The 21,496-nt window shown below is 44.6% G+C and overlaps 1 protein-coding gene across 5 annotated transcripts in view; it reads right to left on the bottom strand.

The window, feature by feature from the left end:
- Positions 1-21,235, bottom strand: part of LOC119971726 (diacylglycerol lipase-alpha-like) — a 513,684-nt gene extending 492,449 nt beyond the window's left edge. For 3 of the 5 annotated variants that reach the window (XM_038807682.1, XM_038807675.1, XM_038807679.1), the window contains exon 1: positions 21,133-21,229. The gene's annotated coding sequence lies outside the window, so the exon portion shown is untranslated. Of the gene's footprint in view, positions 1-12,295; positions 12,307-21,132 lie in introns of those variants that run through there. The other 2 variants (XM_038807680.1, XM_038807677.1) reach the window with 2 other exon arrangements.
- Positions 21,236-21,496: the final 261 nt, after the last annotated feature.

The raw sequence follows: 21,496 nt of genomic DNA, 5'->3' as shown, positions 1-21,496 counted from the left end.
TCAACACATCATCAATGAAGATGAACATCTTGCCAAGGCCATCCCCACATCCCCACTACTGGCCTTCAAACAACCGCGCAACCTCAAACAAACCATTGTTTGCAGCAAATTACCCAGCCTTCAGAACAGCGACCACGACACTACACAACCCTGCCAGGGCAATCTCTGCAAGACATGCCAGATCATCGACTTGGATACCACCATTACACGTGGTGATACCACCCACCAGGTACGCGGCACATACTCGTGCGACTCAACCAATATAGTCTACCTCTTACGCTGCAGGAAAGGATGTCCCGAAGTGTGGTACATTGGCGAGACCATGCAGACACTGCGACAACGAATGAACGGGCAGGCATCGTGCGACAATCACCAGGCAGGAATGTTCCCTTCCAGTCGGGGAACACTTCAGCAGTCAAGGGCATTCAGCCTCTGATCTCCGGGTAAGCGTTCTCCAAGGCGGTCTTCAGGACACGCGACAACGCAGAATTGCTGAGCAAAAACTTATAGCTAAATTCCGCACGGATGAGTGCGGACTCAACAGGGATCTTGGATTCATGTCGCATTACATCCACCCCCCACCATCAGGCCTGGACTTGCAAAATCCTACCAACTGTTCGGGCTTGAGACAATTTACACCTCTTTAACCTGTGATTATCCCTCTCCCTGGATCTGTAATGATTTGATTACCTGCAAATGCCTGCATTCCAAGCATTGTCCAGCATCTCTGACTTTGTCTATATCAATGGTTCTCAACTGGGGTCCACATGGACCCTGGGGGTCCATGTAACATTACTGGGGGTCCACACAAATAAAATACCGAATTGGGGGTCCACGGTGATATTTTAGTGGTCCATAGAGCAATTCTATTTCAGAACAAATTAGACTCTCTCTCTCTCTCTCTCGCACTGACAAAGGTCAAAGAGAGATTATAATCTATCTAATTTACCTTGAGGGCTGAAGGAGCTCAGAACCAAAAAGGTGCATTTGCTGTGGCCCTAATTGTCCCACTAATCTCCCTTGGATTAGTTTACCATGCTAATGAAGGAAGGATTAACGGCATTAACTTCTTTAGTAGCAGAAACAATTTCGGTTGAAACTATCAACTCTCAGGAGCTATAAATATCGACATGACCCAAGCAGGTCACTTCAGTTCCGTCGCAACAAGATAAGAGATATTAAAAGTATTGGTTCATAAATATATGTTGCATTTGGTGCAAATTTATTTATTTTTTTATTTGTCGCGACGCATTGATGAAATGGCGGAGGATGTAGGAAAACAATTAATAGCTAATTTACAAGTAAAACAGTTTGCCCTCCAACTTGATGAATCTACCTTAAGAGATAATGAAGTCATTCTATTAGCATATGTGAGATTTATAGATTATCAAGGACCCAGAGAGGAAATGCTCTTTGCCAGAAGTCTTAGGAGAGACACAAAAGGTGAAACAATTTTTAATGAAGTTGTTACTTATTTCAAGGAAAGCAATATTCCACTCAAAAATATAATTGCATGTGCTACTGATGGTGCACCATCCATGACTGGCAAATACAAAGGTTTTATTACACTCTTGAAAAAGGCTGACCCCGAAGTATTTTGCATACACTGTAATACACCGTCAACACTTAGTTGCAAAGCAATTGGGCGGACGTCTGCATGATGCCCTTAGTGTTGTGATAAAAGTGGTTAACCATATTAAATCAAATTCTCTTCGAGATCGCCTCTTTCGTGAATTCTGCAGAGAAAATGGAGAAGAGTTTGAACACCTTGTAATGCATACTGAGGTGAGGTGGTTATCAAAGGGGAATTGTCTTCATCGTTTTACTGAACTTTGGGACTCTATTGTCTTATTTCTGGCTAACACCCAGCTTGGAGAACAACTGCTTGCAGCTAAATGTGATGTATTTTACTTATCTGATATATTTGAAAAAATCAATTTACTTAATAAACAGCTCCAAGGAAAACATTCTGATCCCATATCCAGTAAAGGTGCTATTACTGCTTTTCTGAGAAAACTGCCACTGTACAAAATTAATATCAGACGTCGTGTATTTGAACAGTTTCCTTGTTTGACCTCGATTAGCAGCGATTTGCACGATGATGACCTTGCATTGTATGCTGAATATTTGGAAAATTTGCATGAAAATATGCAAGCTTGGTTTAGTGACCTACTCATGATGGATATACCAACTTGGGTGGCAATTCCTTTTGAAGTTAATGCTGCCGATGTAGACATTTCTTTACAGGAGACCCTCATTGAATTACAAAGTGATGAAATATTGCACGCAAAATTCAAAGATGGGAAGCATAATATATGGAAAACAAATGACACTGCTAAAAAGTATCCACTACTCTGGGATAAAGCACAGCTCTACGTTATAGCTTTTCCATCATCTTACCTTGTTGAATCAGGATTTAGTTGTGTTCTTCACTTATTATCAAAAGCTCTTAATAGACTCGACATTGTGAAAAAGGGTGATCTTCGACTATCATTGACCGCGATGGAGCCGAATATAAAAAAAACTCGCTGAGCAGCATCAACCACAGGGATCTCATTGAATAAATCTGCATTTTTTTCTTAATTACTCACTTAGGCCTATCTTAAAATGGTTTATTATGAATTATTTACTAGTGTACATAATGCTCTATAGAATTTAATTGTTAAATATGTTTATTTGCAATAAATTAATTTTCCTTCAAAATAAAGCATAATCATTTACTATTTCTTTAATATTTGATACAATTCCTTTACTATTTTGTTAGTGAAAAATATAAGAAGCTTTTTTTTCTGTGGAATGGCTATGGGGGTCCACAAAAAAAAATTAAGAGGAAAAGGGGTCCATGGGTTAAAAAAGGTTGAGAACCACTGGTCTATATAAATGTTTCTGGAACATACCTCGCCATTCACCTGAGGAAGAAGCTGCGCTCCGAAAGCTCGTGTTTGAATCAAACCTGTTGGACTTTAACCTGATGTTGTAAGACTTCTTACTATGTATGTGTTAAGCTGCCTTTTGAACGCCGTTAATGTATCCGCTTCCAAAAACTTCCCCTGGCAATGTGTTTCAGGCACTCACCATCCTCTGCATAAAAAACCTGCCTCACACATCTCCTTTAACCTTTGCCCCATGGACCTTAAACCTATGCCCCCTGGTGACTGCCCCCCCACCTTGGGAAAGAGTGCATGCCCTCATAATTTTGTACACCTCTATCAGGTCACCCTTCAGCCTCCGTCTTTCTAATGAAAGCAGTCCGAATCTATTCAGCCGCTCCACATAGCTAACACCCTCCAGACCAGGCAAATCCTGGTAAACCTCCTCTGCACCCATTCCACATCCTTCTGGCAGTGGGGTGACCAGTATTGTGCGCAATATTCCACGTGTGGCATTACCAAGGTTCCATACAATTGTAGCAGGACTTGCCAGTTTTTATACTCAATGCCCCGTCCAATGAAGGCAAGCAGTCTTTGTGCTTTCTTGACTACCTTGTCCATTTGTGCTGCCACCTTCTCTGACTTTCTATATTCCTAAGAGTTTTGCCATTTACGGTATATTTCCCCTCTATGTTAGACCTACCAAAATGCATTACCTCAGGGTCCTGATGTGATATAGATTTACATGTCACATGAGCAGAGGTACAGTGAAAAGTATTGTTCTGCAGACAGTCCAGGCAGATCGTTTCATATATAAAAACATAGGACATGTGATCGAAACATTATGTAATCACACAGACATCGGGTGAAGCATACAGAGTGTAGTGCTACTCATTGGAGAAGATGCATGGAGAAATCAGTTCAGTCCATTAGTGGGTCATTCAGAAATCTGTTAATGACGGGGAAGAAGCTATTTTTGAATCTGTTAGTGAGTGTTCTCAGACTTCTGCAATTTTGATACAATTCTTGGATGGTTTGGACTGCTCAGTGGTGGAGAGGGAGAAAGTGTAGGAGCTGGAGGTTCCGCAGCTCGGGCTAGAGGCAATTATGAGGTAGATTCGTTTTATGCAGTCTGGGAAGGCTCCAGCCCTGGACAGATTCCCAATGGAATGTCATTAAAAATTTGTAAAGGAGCTGGGGCCACATCTACTGCGGATATTCAAGATTAATTATCCCAGGGGGTGATGCCGAGCACGTTGGCACAAGCTTCTATCTCTTTAATCCTGAAGAAGGATAAGAATCCAGAAGAGTGTGGGTCATATCGGCCCATATCGCTGTTGAATGCAGATGCAAAGTTATTGCAAATGTGCTGGCAACTCACTTGAAGGAATGTTTGCTGGGGGCAGTTGCTGAGGATCAGATAGGGTTTGTGAAGGGCAGACAATTGTAGGCCAATATAAGGAGACCTTTGAATGTGGTGACATCACTCCCATCAGGCTTAGACAGAGGCAATAATCTCCATGGACGCGTAGAAAGCGTTTGACCGGGTAGAATGGGAATATCTCTGAGATTCTGGGACGGTTTGGGTTTGGACCAATGTTCTTCTCTTGGATCACATTACTGTATGAAGCTCCCACTGCGAGAATGCGTACCGACTCATTAAGCTCGGGGTACTTTCAACTGTATAGGGGAACAAGGCAGGGGTGCCAATTTCCCTGTTACTTTTTGCATTGGCAACTGAACCACTGGCTATTGCACGTAGGTTGTCCACAGAGTGGAAGGGTATAGAGGAAGGTGTGGAGCATCGAGTGTCCCTATAAACAGACAACTTACTGTTGCATGTAAGAGACATGCTCTCCAATGAGGGAAAGATTATGGCGATATTAAGTAAGTTTGGTTTCTTTTCGGGTTATAAACTCAATGTGGGAAAGAATGAGGTGTTCTCGGCGAACCATCAGGGAAAGAGTGCGGGTCTGGAGAAATTGCCATATCGGGTGGCCAGGTCAAGTTTTAGATATTTGGGAATACAAGTGGCACACGACTGGGTATTGTTGCAGAAATGAAATCTGGCCAGTCTAGTCGAAGTGCTGAAAGGGGATTTGAAAAGTTGTGATGCCTTTCCATTATCGTTGGTGGGAAGACTTCAAATGGTGAGGGTGACAGTCCTTCCAAAATTCTTATTTACATTTCACAGTCTCCTGCACGTCTGGCTGTCTACGACATAAGAAGCATTCTGGAGTTCCCACATAGAACAGGATGCACAGTCCACAGGTCTGTGCTGCCCTACCATGTTTCCAATCATGGAACAATTGAATTTACTACTGAAATAAATGAAGACTTGACAGCTACTCACAAATCATCTGCTTCATGTGTGCTAACGTCACTGTTTCATACAGATTTAATTTAAATGTTTTAACTTTTGTCTATATACCTCAGGTTTTAATTCGTGAAAAATTCTGAGCCTTTTATCGATACTATCGTTTATTTACTTTTAAACTTTATTCCTCAGATGCATTTGCATTTATTTTTCAAAGCTTTCCCAGTTTTGATGAAAAATATCACCTAAAATGTTTACCATTTCCTTCTCTCCACAGATGCTACCTGACTGACTCTGTTTTCCAGATTTTCCTGTTTTTGACTCCATTTCCAACGTTATCTTGGTCTGGTGACAGCTTACTTGCTTCTAAGTCAGAGATTCTGGGTTCCAGAGAACCCAGGTTCGAACAGGTTTGAACTTGAGAAAATAATGTAGGTTAACACCTTGATACAAGATTGAGAGAGAGCTGTATGATTAGAGGTGTGATCTTTCAGATAAGACCATGACCACCATGACCCTATTGTCCATCTCATGAAGATCCTATGAAGTGCAACAGGGAGCTCTCCTAGGTCCTGGCCAATATTCTTGCCGCAGTCATCACCGCTAAAACAGATTAACTGATAACTTTGCACAGATATCAAATGTGAAGTTATTTATTGCGTTCTTCACTATGGGACGCATAGTTCTGATATCTGTTCAGTCTCGTAATATCCTAAATGGTATGGAAATTTTACATTTTCTGTTTCATTTTTCTACCCATGGTATAGGTATGTGGTAAGATGATGCACTATTTTGCATTATTGTACCATGCAGGGCAAAATGCATTATTCTGCTAAATTAGAAGCGTTTTCAACCTTCCCTTCAAGGTCATAAAATGTAATTAAACTAAGTAATATTACTTGAAATAACAAGTTTAATTTTTTGTTTGCAGATTAAGAAATACCTCTTGTATCCGTGAAGCTCATGCTCAAAAATAAAGAGGACAACACCACAGTGGTGCAACAAAAATACAAATCAGCAAAAGGAGCATGGGTTGCTTCATGTCAAATCTGTAATTCATGATGCATCAGCCAAACTATTTAACTTCACTGCCTGGCAATATTATGCTTTAGTTCTTAGGGTCTGGCCAGTGAAAATCTGGAGAAATTACGAATATTGTGACAAAAATGAAACAATTTGCATCAATGGCCATTGCCAGATTTGAAAATTAAAAGTAAAAACAGAAAACGATCAGCAGATCAGGCAATATCAGTGGAAGGAGAAACAGAACTAATGTTTCAGGTTGATGATTTGTCATCAGAACACCATCAACACAAAATGTTAACTCTGTTCTCTCCACAGATGCTGTCTGATCTGTTGCATGTAAGATGCCCGCTCTCCAGTGAGGGAAAGATTATGGAGATATTAATTAAGTTTGGTTTCTTTTCAGGTTATAAACTCAATGTGGGGAAGAGTGAGGTGTTCTCGGCAAACCATCAGGGAAAGAATGCGGATCTGGAGAAATTGCCATTTCAGGGGCAGCACGGTAGCACAGGGGCAGCACAAGTGGATAGCACTGTTGCTTCACAGCACCAATGTCCCAAGTTCGATTCCCCATGGGTCACTGTCTGTGCGAAGTCTGCACGTTCTCCCCGTGTCTGCATGGGTTTCCTCCGGGTGCTCCGGTTTCCTCCCACAGTCCAAAAACGTGCAGGTGAGGTGGATTGGCCATGATAAATTGCCCTTAGTGACCAAAAAGGTTAAGAGAGGTTATTGGGTTACAGGGATAGGGTGGAAGTGAGGGCTGAAGTGGGTCGGTACAGACTTGATGGGCCGAATGGCCTCCTTCTGCACTGTATGTTCTATGTATTTCCAATATTTTCTGCTTTTATTTTAGATTTCCAGCATCTGCAGTATTTGCTTTGAAAATTCAGAGTTCTTACGTTTCAAGAGTTAAGATTCAAACAATTGGAAATCAGTTGAGGAAACTGTGAAGTCAGACACCAATGACAAATATATTTTGTACAAAATCTCTAAAAATGCAGCTGCATTCAAAGACCAAAATAGTTAATTAAAATTTCATGCCTATGGGTCCTGTATCTGTACTGTTAGCAGCTTAAGTTTGCTTCTTGCCAAGAATAATGGAATGCAGAATGCAAGTCACATACACTCGAAACAAAACAAATAGTTCCCTTTGCACATTTTCACCAGACAAATCAAATGACAAGTCATGACGAACAGATCAATAAAACTCTCAAATAACAATAACTTTAGTAATTTATGGAACTGATGACAAAAGTGCAAATCGCTGCTTTCCATTATGATTTGTTTTCATTTTGTTGAATTGAATCATGCACTTAAGGCAGGAATGGGACTAAAATAACTAAGGAGCAAAATGAGATGAACTTCCTTTCTAGTTTAACCTCATGGTCCACATACATCAAAATCCCTATTTCCTGCGTAACGTGGAATGCAATCATGAATGGTCAAATCTTTCTACACATGATACAGCAACACTTGCCGTAGGAATGAAAGAAAACTACAAACAATAGGAGCATAATTAAGTTTGATTTACCAAGAAAAGGAAACCAACTTAAATCGTTTTTAAGAAGTAGACTGTAAAATGAGGAAACGTCCCACACAACTTTGTTCTGTGAAAATTCTAGTAGAGAACCAGGAAAGCAGAGAATAATGGTTCCAATGGAAATACAAGCAGGTCCAAGGGATAGTGGGGAATAAATGGTGTTTAATGTTGCAGGGTTTTGGTAACTGTTAGACATATTGGGCTATGATGTTAGTCTGGGGACAGTGGTATAATTTAGTTGAAATTTTAGTCAAGGAAAACGAATAAACTATGAATGCTAGCAATTTGTTTTCCTCCCAATGAAAACAGCATTTCTTAGCAAAAGGAGGGTTCTTGCCTCTCATGCACCACTAGCGCATTTTAGCATTACACTACTGTAAATTCACTGTGGGCAGCACAGTATCACAGTGGTTAGCACCGTGGCTTCACAGCTCCAGGGTCCCAGGTTCAATTCCCGGCTGGGTCACTGTCTGTGCGGGGTCTGCAGTGGTTTCCTCTGGGTGCTCCAATTTCCACCCACACATCCCAAAAGAAGTGCTGTTAGTTAATTTGGACATTCTGAATTCTCCGTGTACTCGAACAGGCGCCAGAATGTGACGCTTAGGGGCTTTTCACAGTAACTTGATTGCAATGTAAGCCTACTTGTGACAATAAAGATTATTTTAAAAAATTAATTAAATCTATGCTAAATTTTAGATGGCAAATTATAGCACAGATTAATTTCTCAGATAATTACTTCAGTTATAAACGGCAAAATTTCTGTTAAATAAAACTAATGAGCTTTAAAAATATAATGGTTTCATTTATTTCTGCAGGAGACAGTTTAAATCAAATTTCTATAACACTTAGAGGAATAATAAACCACTATGTTCATGGGAACAAACTAAATTGCGTACATAGAGCAAGTTTTAACGAAGCCACAGCTGCTTCCAGCATGACGCAATGTTAAAGCAAATCTGCTACTTTAATGAAGTTTTTAAAGCTTTGAATCCTGGAATGCACTTTCATTACACAGTTCATTACTCTTCTCCCCCCCCGCCCCTCCGCCCCCCGCCCCCCCCCCCCCCCCCCAAACCCCCATTCACCCTTACCAATACAAAAATGTTGGAACATATTGGAACAATAAGACAATTCTTCTCAGCCCCTCTAAAATGACACCTTTGGAGAGCGAGACATATTTCTTCAAACAAGTTCCCATTGGAGTACTAAGCTCTGCCTCACCTCTCCACGCCTTTACCTTGTACCCCTTTCCCACTGAAAGCTATTTATTCATCATTATTCATTTGCATTCAACTAGTTTCTCTCATGCTACCTTTATCCATGTCACAGACCTGGCTCCCTACAGGACCCCACCAACACCATTTATTGGGGGGGGAGGGGGGAGATCATAAGCATTTCCCCATTTGACTCTTACCAAAGCTCATTGAAATAATATGATCTTCACAATAACACTGAATCATTTCTAAAATAATTCTATATAAATACAAGCTTTACTTTTTACTCAGCACTCAATGATTCAATATAGATCAATTAAATATTACTTTTCAGAAAAATAGACAGATCCCTCAAATGTTGTCTATTTTCTACATTTGTTGAAATGTCATGAATTCCTACTGCTCTGTTGTTATTTTGTTTTTGTTTCAGATTTCTAGGATCAGCAGTATTTTGCATTTAACTTGCATTTAAAACATTAACCACTTTAATAACTACAGTAATGAAGTGATTACACCTGAAAAATCATTGAAATCTTCACTTGAAGAATCTAACACATTTTTTAAAAATGGCCTTGAACCATCTAATAAATTTAATTTTTGGTTAATGTCAGAAACAAAAAGCACAAGTACTCTTAATCTCAACCTTCAATCTTCATCCTAACAACCATTTAATTCCAAAATATAAATGCAAGACTGACAAAATTGTGATATGAAGACAGCAACTTGGTATTCCTGAATTTAAAACTTAGCTCAAAACAGCTTTATTTAATAAAATTTAGATTCCTTTGCTTCAACCTGTGTAAGGAAAAACAATCTTTGTTTTCTCTCTTTATTTTACATTCAGTACTTCCACCTTAAAAGCTTACTTGGTTACGCACAGACAAATATTACACTTAGCTTTCTTTTATTGTTCCTTTCCTAAAGGCTTGGTTGCGGAAGAATTCCATGGGTGTTGTTTGCCCACTGGTATCTCTTCCAAGTGACTGCAATTCATACAAAAGCCTCAAGGGCAAATATTGCATAACTGCACAGTTATTAGGACTGGGAACATGAATTCTTTTCACCCAGTCCAGGAATGTAAAAACAAACGTTAACTGTTTCTATGTGCTCCTTTTTGACTTGGGAGCCAGTGTAGCTCGATTGGCTGGGCAGCTGTTTCGTGATGCAGAGTGAGGCCAACAGCACAGGTTCAATTCCCGTACAGGCTGAGGTTATTCATGATGGCCCCGTCTTCTCAACCTTGCCCCTCGCCTAAGGTGCGGTGATCCTCAGGTTAAATCACCAGTGAGCTCTCCCCCTCAAAAGGGGAGAGTCTAAGGTCATCTGAGACTATGGTGACTTTTCTTTGGGTGGCATGGCAGAACAGTGGTTAGCACTGTTGCTCCACAACACCAGGGTCCCAGGTTCGATTCCCGGCTTGGGAATCTGCACGTTCTCCCCACGTCTGCATGGGTTTCTTCCGGGTGCTCTGGTATCCTCCCACAAGTCCCGAAAGATGTGCTTGTTAGGTGAATTGGACATTCTGAATTCTCCCTGTGTACCCAAACAGGTGCTGGAGTGTGGCGACTATGGGATTTTCACAGTAAATACAGTGCAGTGTTAATGTAATCCTACTTGTGACACTAATAAAGATTATTACATTTGAGGAATTAAACCATTGTTGCAACCCCCTAATTACGGCCTGCCTGGCCTCACAGATGGATGATGCATTGTTTGAAGAAGAACAGCAGATTTCACCTTGATGTCCTGGTCAACATTTATCCTACAACCAATACCAACAAAACATAACATCTGGTCATTTACCTCATTGGTTCCTGAGGGATCTATAATGTGAAAATTGGTGCCAGGTTTGCTAAAATAAAAAAGACTCATTATCTGTAAAACATAGAAGCACAAGAACATTTAGCTCCTTAAGCCCATTCCTTCATTGAATGACGTGGAGATGCCGGCGTTGGACTGGGGTGAGCACAGTAAGAAGTCTTACAACACCAGGTATTCTGAGGTCATGGTTGGCTGATAACTTAACTATTTGTATCCATCTCTTAACCATATCTCTCAATACCTTTGGTACAAAAATACAATCTTAGTTTTAAAACTAACAATTTATCTAGCATCAATCGTGATTTGTTGAAAAATGTTTCAAACTTCTACCACTCTTTACAAAAAAATGGTTTCTTTATTTCACTCCTGAAAGGCCTCGTTCCATTTTTTAAGACCCTGGCACGTCCTTGTCCTACGCTCCCTAGGTAACAGAAATAATTTCTATCACACCAGCTCCGAAAGCGAGACGCGGCCAGGGAGATTGGGGGAGTGAAGGATAGAGATGGGAAGGTGGTGCGGAGGGGGGTAGACGTTAATGGGGTCTTTAGGGACTTTTATGGGGAATTGTACCGGTCTGAACCCCCGGTGGAGGGGGGGGAATGGGGCGCTTCTTGGACAAGCTGCGATTTCCGAAAGTGGAGACGGGGCAGGTGGAGGGACTGGGGGCGCCGATTGAGCTAGAGGAGCTGGTTAAAGGGATAGGGAACATGCAGTCGGGGAAGGCGCCGGGGCCGGATGGGTTTTCGGCCGAATTTTATAAAATGTATGCGGACCTGTTGGGCCCCCTGTTGGTTCGGACCTTTACCGAGGCAAGGGAGGGGGGGGGGCTTTGCCCCCAACTATGTCACGGGCGCTGATTTCCTTGATCCTGAAGCGGGACAAGGACCCCCTGCAGTGTGGGTCATATAGGCCGATCTCGCTGCTTAATGTAGACGCCAAGCTGTTGGCGAAGATCTTAGCTACAAGGATAGAGGATTGTGTGCCGGGGGTCATTCACGAGGACCAGACGGGGTTTGTAAAGGGAAGGCAGTTGAATAGCAACATACAGAGGCTTCGGAATGTCATCATGATGCCGGCTGTGGAAGGGGAGGCGGAGATAGTGGTGGCATTAGACGCGGAGAAGGCCTTTGACAGGGTTGAGTGGGGGTACCTGTGGGAGGTGTTGGAAAGGTTTGGGGAGGGGTTTGTCCGTTAGATGAGGCTGCTTTATGAGGCCCCGATGGCGAGTGTAGCCACGAATAGGAGGAGGTCGGAGTACTTTCGGCTGCACCGGGGAATGAGACAGGGGTGTCCCCTGTCCCCCTTGCTCTTTGCGTTGGCAATTGAGCCCCTGGCCATGGCGTTGAGGGAGTCGGGGAACTGGAGGGGCCTGGTGCAGGGTGGGGAGGAGCATCGAGTGTCGCTTTATGCGGACAACCTGTTGCTGTATGTGGCAGACCCGGTGGGGAGAATGGCGGAGGTGATGAGGATTCTTAGCGAATTTGGGGGCTTTTCTGGGTATAAGCTCAACCTGGGTAAGAGCGAGCTGTTCGTTGTGCACCCGGGGGATCAAGAGGAGGGGATTGGTAGGCTCCCACTGAAGCAGGCAGGTAGGAGCTTTAGGTACCTGGGAGTCCAGGTGGCTAGGAGCTGGGGGGCTCTGCACAAGTTTAACTTCACAAGGTTGGTGGAGCAAATGGAGGAGGAGTTTAAAAGGTGGGATATGTTACCGCTGTCGCTGGCGGGTAGGGTGCAGTCCGTCAAGATGACGGTGCTCCCGAGATTTTTGTTCCTGTTCCAGTGCCTTCCCATCCTTATCCCGAAGGCCTTCTTTAGGAGAGTTAACAGGATTATTACGGGATTTGTATGGGCGCATGGGACTCCGAGTGTGAGAAGGGTGTTTTTGGAGCGGGGCAGGGATAGGGGGGGCTGGCGCTGCCCAACCTCTGTGGGTACTATTGGGCTACCAACGCAGCGATGGTGCGTAAGTGGGTAATGGACGGGGAAGGGGCAGCATGGAAGAGGATGGAGATGGCTTCCTGTGTGGACATGAGCCTGGAGGCGCTGGTAACGGCGTCATTGCCGCTCCCTCCAACGAGGTATACCACGAGCCCGGTGGTGGCGGCTACCCTCAAAATTTGGGGGCAATGGAGATGGCATAGGGGGGAGGTGGGGGGCTCGATGGAGTCCCCGATATGGGGGAACCACCGATTTGCTCCAGGGAGCATCGATGGCGGGATTCTGGGCTGGCACAAGCTAGGTATTAGGAGGTTGAAGGACCTGTTTGTGGATGGGAGGTTCGTGAGCCTGGGTGAGTTAGAGGGGATGTTTGGGCTCCCCCCGGGGAACATGTTTAGGTACATGCAGGTTAGGGCGTTTGCCAGGCGGCAGGTGGAGGGGTTCCCTCTGTTGCCCCCACGTGGGGTACGGGACAGGGTGCTCTCAGGGGCGTGGGTTGGAGGAGGGAAGAATTCGGACGTATACCACATAATGCAGGAGGTAGACGAGGCCTCGATGGAGGAGCTGAAGGGTAAATGGGAAGAGGAGCTGGGTGAGGAGTTTGAGGAGGGGACGTGGCGGGTGCCCTGGAAAGGGTGAATTCCTCCTCTTCTTGTGCGAGGCTTAGCCTCATACAGTTCAAGGTGCTACATAGGGCTCATATGACCGGGACGAGGATGAGCAGGTTCTTCGGGGGCGAAGACAGGTGTGCTAGGTGCTCGGGGAGCCCAGCGAACCATGCCCATATGTTCTGGGCGTGCCCAGCGTTGGGGGACTTTTGGAAGGGGGTAGCAAGCACGATGTCGAGGGTGGTAGGATCCAGGGTTGAGCCAGGCTGGGGACTCACGATATTTGGGGTAGCAGCGGAGCCGAGAGTGCAGGAGGCGAAAGAGGCCGGTATTCTGGCCTTTGCGTCCCTAGTAGCCCGGTGTAGGATTTTGCTTCAGTGGAAGGATGCGAGGCCCCCAAGCGTAGAGGCCTGGATCAATGACATGGCGGGGTTCATCAAGTTGGAGAGGGTGAAATTCACCCTGAGAGGGTCGGTGCAAGGGTTCTTTAGAGGGTGGCAGCCTTTCTTGGGTTGGTTGGATGTGGCGGGTGTTATCTCTTTCCTTTTTGTTGTTTGCTTTTTTGTTTTTGTAGTTGCTGGGGGTGGTTGTTGTTTTTTGGTTTTTACTATGGTTGTTTTGTTAATATTGTTTTGTATTTTTTATATTTTGTGAAATATAAAATATAACACCATTCACGACGCTCAGATTATGAAAAAGTCCATGTCCAAATGCAACAAGATCTGGACCATATCCAGGCTTGGACTAACAAGTGGCAAGTTACACACGCACAACACAAGTGTCAGACAATGACCATCTCCTACAAGAGAGGATCTAACCATTGCTCCATGACATTCAATGGCATTACCATCGCCGAATCCCCCACAAATCAACATCCTGGGGATTACCATTGACCAGAAACTGAATTGGACTAGCCACATTAGTGGGCAGCACAGATTCACAGTGGTTAGTACTGTTGCTTCACAGCTCCCGGATCCCAGGTTCGATTCCAAGCTTGGGTTACTGTCTGTGTGGAGTCTGCATGTTCTCCCGGTGTCTGCGTGGGTTTCCTCCGGGTGCTCCGGTTTCCTCCCACTAGTCCCAAAAGTCGTGCCGTTAGGTGAATCGGACATTCTGAATTCTCCCTCTGTGTTACCCGAAAAGGTGCCAGAATGTGGCGGCTAGGGGCTTTTCACAGTAACTTCCTTGCAGTGTTAATGTATGCATTCTTGTGACAATAAAGATTATTATTATACATTAACACTGTGGCTACCAGAGCAGGTCAAAGGCTCGGAATTCTACGGCGAGTAACTCACCTCCTGACCACCGCCCCCCAAAGTCTGTCCACCATGTACAAGGCACAAGTCAGGAGTGTAATGGAATACTCTCCACTTGCCTGGATGAGTACAGCTCCAACAACACTCAAGAAGCTCAACAACATCCAGGACAAAGCAGCCCGCTTGATTGCTCCTCCTTCCACAAACATTCAAACCCGCCACCACCGACAAACCGTGGCAGCTTCGTGTACCATCTACAAGATGCACTGCAGTAACCACCAAGGTTCGTTCGATAGCACCTTCCAAACCCACGACCACTACCATCTAGGAGGACAACAGGAGCAGATACCTGGGAACCCCACCACCTGAAGTTTCCCCTCCAAGTCACTCACCACCCTGACTTCAAAGTATATCGCCGTTCCTTCACTGTCTTTGGAACGAAATCCTGGAACTCCCTCCCTAACAGCACAGTGGGTGTACCTACAACTCAATGACTGCAGCGGTTCAAGAAGGCAGCTCACCACCACCTTCTGAAGAGCAACTAGGGATGGGCAATAAATGCTAGCCTAACTAGCGACGCCCACATTCCGTAAATGGATTTAAAAAACATGTTCGCTGATGAGTGTGCGACCCCGCTTCTGACATTATGGTGAAAGGAGGTCATTGATGAGGCAGTTAAAAATGGTTGGGGCCTAGGGCACACTGCTCTGACGAATTCCTGTAATGATGTCCTGGAACTGAGAAGATTGTCATCCTTTGTGGTGAGCATAACTCCAACCAGTCGAGGGTTTTCCCCCCATTCCCATTTACTTCAGTTTTACTAGGGCGCATTGATGCCACATTAAGTCAAATGCTTCCTTGATGTCAAAGGTAATGAGCTCTCACCTCTGGAGTTGAGTTTTTTTGCACATGTTTTGGGCCAAGGCTGTAATGAGGTCAGAAGTAGAGTAGTGGTGCAACCGAGTCGCCCACCCAGAGTACATTCTGTGTTCTTGCCACCCCCACTACTTCCTTCAAGTGGTGTTCAGCATGGAGGAATATGGATTTATGGTATTACCAATTAATCAGCTTGAGAGGGGGGGGGAGGGGGGGCGGGTGTTGGTACATAATCAGCAGGAAGTTTCCTCGTCTATGTTTGACCTGGTGCCATCGACCTCATGGGATTCAGAATCAATGTTGAAAACTCCCAGGGCAACTCCCTCCCAACTGTAAACCACTGTGCCACCACCTCTGGTGGGTCTGTCTTACAATTGAACATATGGTGGTATGCGGTACACTGTCTGCAAGTTATGATTCTGACAGTATGATTAGGTCAGGCTGGACGAGTCTGTGGGACAGTTCTACAAATCTTCACATAAGCACCCAGATGTTAGTGAGGACTTCGCAGAGTTGACGGGGCTGAGTTTGCCATTGTCATTTCTAGTGTCCAGATTGATGCCAAGTTATTCATTAAGTTTCATTCTTTTCTTCAGGCTTTTTATACAACAGAGACTTGCTCAGGCAGTTAAGAGTCTGGAATCACACGTAGTCAGACCAGAAAAGGACAGATTTCTTCCCATATACAACAAACAAAAATGATTACATGGTTACTGTTACAAACTTCTTAATTTAATAGAATTTGAATCCCTGTCCCCAGATCGTTAGTCTGGGACTCTGGATTACTAGTCAGGTGACATGACCCCTACACCACCACCTTCCCCATAACTTCCTAGCATATGCACAGTTTCTCCCACTGACATTAGTGTTGTGCACCCACAGTCCACCTGCTCGCGTACCTCCTCCCAACCTCTCACCACCCCACACATGGTGCACAATGGTTAGAGAAGGAGAAGAGAAGGTCGGACAGCAAAGGTGTGGGGGCACAGTAGAGGGGCAACAAGCGGAAACAACGAGGGCCTGGCAGGGGGGTGCTGACCGGGATGCAGCAAGCAGAGTGGCAAGGGCTCTGGAGGGGATTGTGGTCAGCAGAAGCTGGGTCAGGGACACAGAAAGCAGGCTGGAATGCACAACTGCTCCTGTTTGGAGTTATATCCCTCATAAGGAGAGGTGCTCAGAACTGTTTGCAATACTCCAGATATCGCCCAAGTAGGGATTTAAGTATGGCCTTTATCTCCTTGTATTCTATTCCTCTGGGTAAAAAGGTCAGCATTCTATTCGGCTTTTTGATTACTTTCTCTTTCTATTCATATTTTATCATGATCTGTGCACCCATACCATCATTTTGGAATGTTTAGAGGCACTGCAAGGTGTTACACTAATGCAAATTATTTTTACCAGTACATGCATAGGAGATTGAACAGACAGCCTTCCTGGACTGCATCCATGGTTCAACTACATGCTTGGTACATTTGCTCTGTATTTCTTCATCTAGGACAATGAATCTGAAATGAAGCACTTTTTATAAAATCTTCCAGCAAAAACTTCAGAAATAAAAACTTGACTGCACATTAATTATTTTTCTGCAAATGAACACAAATCCAGCAATGTTGGGAAAGTTTAAAATCATGCGTGGAAATCTAAAGCCAAATCCTAACCACCAAAAATTAAACTTTAATAAACTAAAGTCAACTTTTTTTAACTGACTGTGTGACAATTTCATATTTTTCCAATGTGTTGCTACAATAAACTCTTGCAGTAATATTGGAAAACATTTGTTCCACTCCTTTTAGAAAAAATTGACCGATATTTAGAAAATAGCATTTCAAAGGTATGACTTATAAAATTACGTCACCTAACTGACAAAGCATGCTAGAACTCCCACAAGATCCAATTTGGTAATTATAGGTAAATCCCAAATTTAGGTAATACCAATTTACCGGAAATGCTGGTTTTAAGAATAGATTGCGGACTTGTAATGTCGGCAAGATGAATATTGGACGCCACTCAGGGTACAGTAATTTAGATTAATTTCATAACTAGATTGTGGTTGTTCTCCTACTTTCATAGTGGGTCGATTTATATTGGTTATTCATCATCTTCAAACTCAATCAGTACTGCAGTACTTGGGCCAATCTTCTTCTTCTGAGAAACTGGACATTATATTTTCAACATTCACTAAATCAAACTGCTTTATTGGATCCATTAGCTCAACTCGAGCCTAAGTTCTCATTGAAGCTGCAGCATCAATTGTCATTTGAACTTTCTCACAATGCATGAATCAATAAAATCAAATGAAGCAAGCTACTACCAATACAATTTATATTTATCTTTTAAACTGAGAGCTGGTTCAAAGTTGTATTAAAAATTGAAAAATTCATAATTCCAACAATTACAAATTATCAACACTATTGTTTGTGTGTAGCACAAGCGGTTTTCAATATCTAATATTAGGGATTGCCTATATTATTATATGGGGCTTACAGCCCATCTCAAACCATTTTTAATGACAAAGTCCTTTCCATCACAGTGAGTGAATGCAAATACTAATTCCATCCCTACACTAAATCTGTTTAATTCCTACAGCAACTGCATGTTGATACGAAGATCAGTTTTCTGAAATGTATTAATTGGATATACCATTATACAAAATGTGGGAAACATCAAAAAGAGAGAAACAATAACTGGATACTAATGAGGTGCAGGTGCTGCAATGGATGTTTGGAGTAACGGGAAAGGGCAAAATCAGGAGCCAGCATATCAGGAGGTCAGTGAGGATCGTAAGAGCATCCAAAAAGGCAACAAGAGAAGATGGAAGTGGTACAATCATCTGTTGCCAAGCGAGAGAGAAAATGTAGTCAGGCAAATAATGGAGTCGAGACTGCTAGAAAGAAGAAAACAAAGGTCTAAAACCAGATGAGAGATGCATTAGTGAGACTTAAATGGAGCAGCATTGGAGAGGAACGCATGGCTGACAGGAATAGATGGAGAAGGTTGATCAATCAATACTATGATAGCCCTAAGTAAAATAAGAGAAGCTGAAAAAAATACTAGTATTCAAAATACTGTTTCTAAGTAGTACTGAAAGCAAACTAACATGCACCAATTTTATCTTCCTAAACTATGTCCCCCAGTGGATTTATTTATTTATTTATTTTGACAGGCACCTGTACACATCTATGTGCATTCTATACATAACAATGCAAAAACAATCACTTGCTATTCAGACTACAATGATTTAGATATTTATCTTCTATTTGTAAGACAAATAGAACTCAATACAGTCTGAGGCACAAGCAATAGGAGTATGCCAAAAATCTCTCAGCTTGCATCCAACATTGAACGAAACTGCCAAAAGACTGTGTAGCACATTGGAACATTACCCAGAGGAACACTTAAGCCTGGAGGTCAGTCAGGATGCTTTGTTAGAAACATTTTCATCATTGCTACAAACATACACTTACTTCAGCCAATGCCTGGTTTCATCCATGCTCCTTTTCCATCACCCTCCCTCCCCCCACCCAACCAAGTAAAATCCTCAATGAGACTCATCTCAAATGAGACACCATCTCTGCACTTTCCCGCACTGCAAAATCTGTAGGTAAGGTGTAATGTCTACCCCATTCCTCATTTGGCATATCTCCTTCAACATAACACCATCTCTGTCCAGTACCCCAGTTTATCAGACAGTTAAGCCTCATCTCTGCAATATTTCCCCTGGGATGACCACAAGAGAAAACCTACATCTGCTACATTTCTCCAGTGTATATCCTCAGTCAGATCCATTCATTGGTGTGTTTCCTAAGCTACCAATTATAGAAACAGAATCTATCTCCAACTCATCTTCACATTCTCTTTAGATATGCACTATCAGCATTCATTTCACAAGTGTAACCCCTTCAGGTTCATCTCATGCCCTCAGAATTACTTCAGACAGATCCCATTGCTGTCCCATTCCATCTGGTGTGTCTTAGTTCTGTTACTTGGGAAATATGACAAGTAATCCCTCGTATATCATCGGTGCTCCATGTATCTCTGGATGCCCCGATATATTGACATTTTGCCCTGAAGTATCCCCTTAGATAAAACCTGTCTGTGCTAGGTGCAGTGCAATTCCCCAAGCCTGTCTCTGCTCCAATTACATTAGTGGATCCCCTCAGACAGACCAGGTCTCTACTCCACTCCACCCCACTGCACTACACTGAAGGGGAACAGATCAGGTCTCTGCTCCTTTTTCCCCCTCAGACAGACCAGGGACAGGATTCTCCAGTCCACCAGCCGGCCAATGGGGTTTCCCATTGTGGCCACCCCACGCTGACTGGAAACTTTGGGGCTTGGGTGCGTTGCTGGCGAACTGGACGATCCCAATGACAGTGAATGGGTTTGCAGTTCTCTGCTCCTGCTCCTGCTCCACCTTCACACACACACACACACACACACACACACCCCACCACCCCCCGGCCTCAGACAGACCAAGTCTCTGCTCCTTTCCCTCAGACAGACCAGGTCTCTGCTCCTTTCCCTCAGACAGACCAGGTCACTGCTCCTTTTCCCCCTCAGACAGACCAAGTCAGTGCTCCTTTTCCCCCTCAGACAGACCAGGTCTCTGCTCCTTTTCCCCCTCAGACAGACCAGGTCTCTGCTCCTTTTCCCCTTCAGGCAGATGAGGTCTCTGCTCCTTTTCCCCCTTCAGACAGACCAGGTCTCTGCTCCTTTTCCCCTTCAGACAGACCAGGTCTCTCCTCATTTTCCCTCAGGCAGATGAGGTCTCTGCTCATTTTCCCCTTCGGACAGACCAGCTCTCTGCTCCTTTTCCCTCAGGCAGATGAGGCCTCTGCTCATTTTCCCCTTCAGAAAGATGAGGTCTCTGCTCCTTTTCCCCCTTCAGACAGACCAGGTCTCTGCTCCTTTTCCCCCTTCAGACAGACCAGTTCTCTGCTCCTTTCCATCCTCAGACAGACCAGGTCTCTGCTCCTTTTCCCTCAGACAGACCAGGTCTCTGCTCCTTTTCCCTCAGGCAGATGAGGTGTGTGCTCCTTTCCCCCTTCAGATAGACCAGGTCTCTGCTCCTTTCCCCTCTCAGACAGACCAGGTCTCTGCTCCTTTTCCCTCAGGCAGATGAGGTCTCTGCTCCTTTCCCCCTTCAGATAGACCCGGTCTCTGCTGCTCATCCCCCTCCCCCCTCCTCCTCAGACAGACCAAGTCTCCACTCCTTTTCCCTCAGGCAGATGAGGTCTCTGCCCCTTTCAGATAGACCAGGTCTTTGATCCTTTCCATCCTTAGACAGACCAGGTCTCTGCTCCTTTTCCCTCAGACAGACGAGGTCTCTGTTCATTTTCCCCCTCAGACAGACCAGGTCTCTACATCTTTTCCTCCTTCAGACTGATCAGGTCCCTGCTCCATTCCCCACTCAGCCAAACCAGGTCTCTGCTCAATTCCCCACTCAGGCAAACCATATATCTGCTCGTCTCCCCGCCGCGCCGTCAGACAGACGAGGTCTCTACTCCATTTGCCCCTCAGACAGACCATGTCTCAGGTCTTTGCTCCATTGCCGAAGGTGTGCTGTCCCCTCTCCCGGAGGTGGTGACACTGTGTGGGTTGCTGCTTCAATTCTCCATCCCCGGGGTTTGAGGGTCACTGTGCTCAGACACTTTCCCGCTCTGCCTTACCTGGGTAAGAGGGGCTGTTCGTGCCTGGGGCTGCGGATTCCCACATAAACGTCCCCATCCTCCGGCTCCGGTGGACACCCAGCGCCTGTGAGCGGCAAAACATCGCGAGAGCGCGCGTCCGCCTGTCGCGAGCGTGCGCGGAGATTGTGCGCGTGTCCGTGCTTCGGCAGGGCGCGCGGCCGAACCTGCGTTGTGTCATCTTTGTGGCGCGGGAACGCGCTGAGCGCGCGGCCGAACATGTGCTCTGCCCTCTTTGTGGCGCGGGAACGCGCAGGGCGCGCGGTCGCGGTACGGGCACGCGGCATTTTGGGTTGTGGCGTGAGCGCGCAGCTGAACTTTTGCCAGGATGGATAAAAGGCAGGCA

Source organism: Scyliorhinus canicula, chromosome 9 (assembly GCF_902713615.1).
Source record: "Scyliorhinus canicula chromosome 9, sScyCan1.1, whole genome shotgun sequence".
NCBI lineage: Eukaryota > Metazoa > Chordata > Chondrichthyes > Carcharhiniformes > Scyliorhinidae > Scyliorhinus > Scyliorhinus canicula.
Note: the sequence above shows the minus strand (reverse complement) of the source record. Positions and strands in the feature narration are given on the sequence as shown.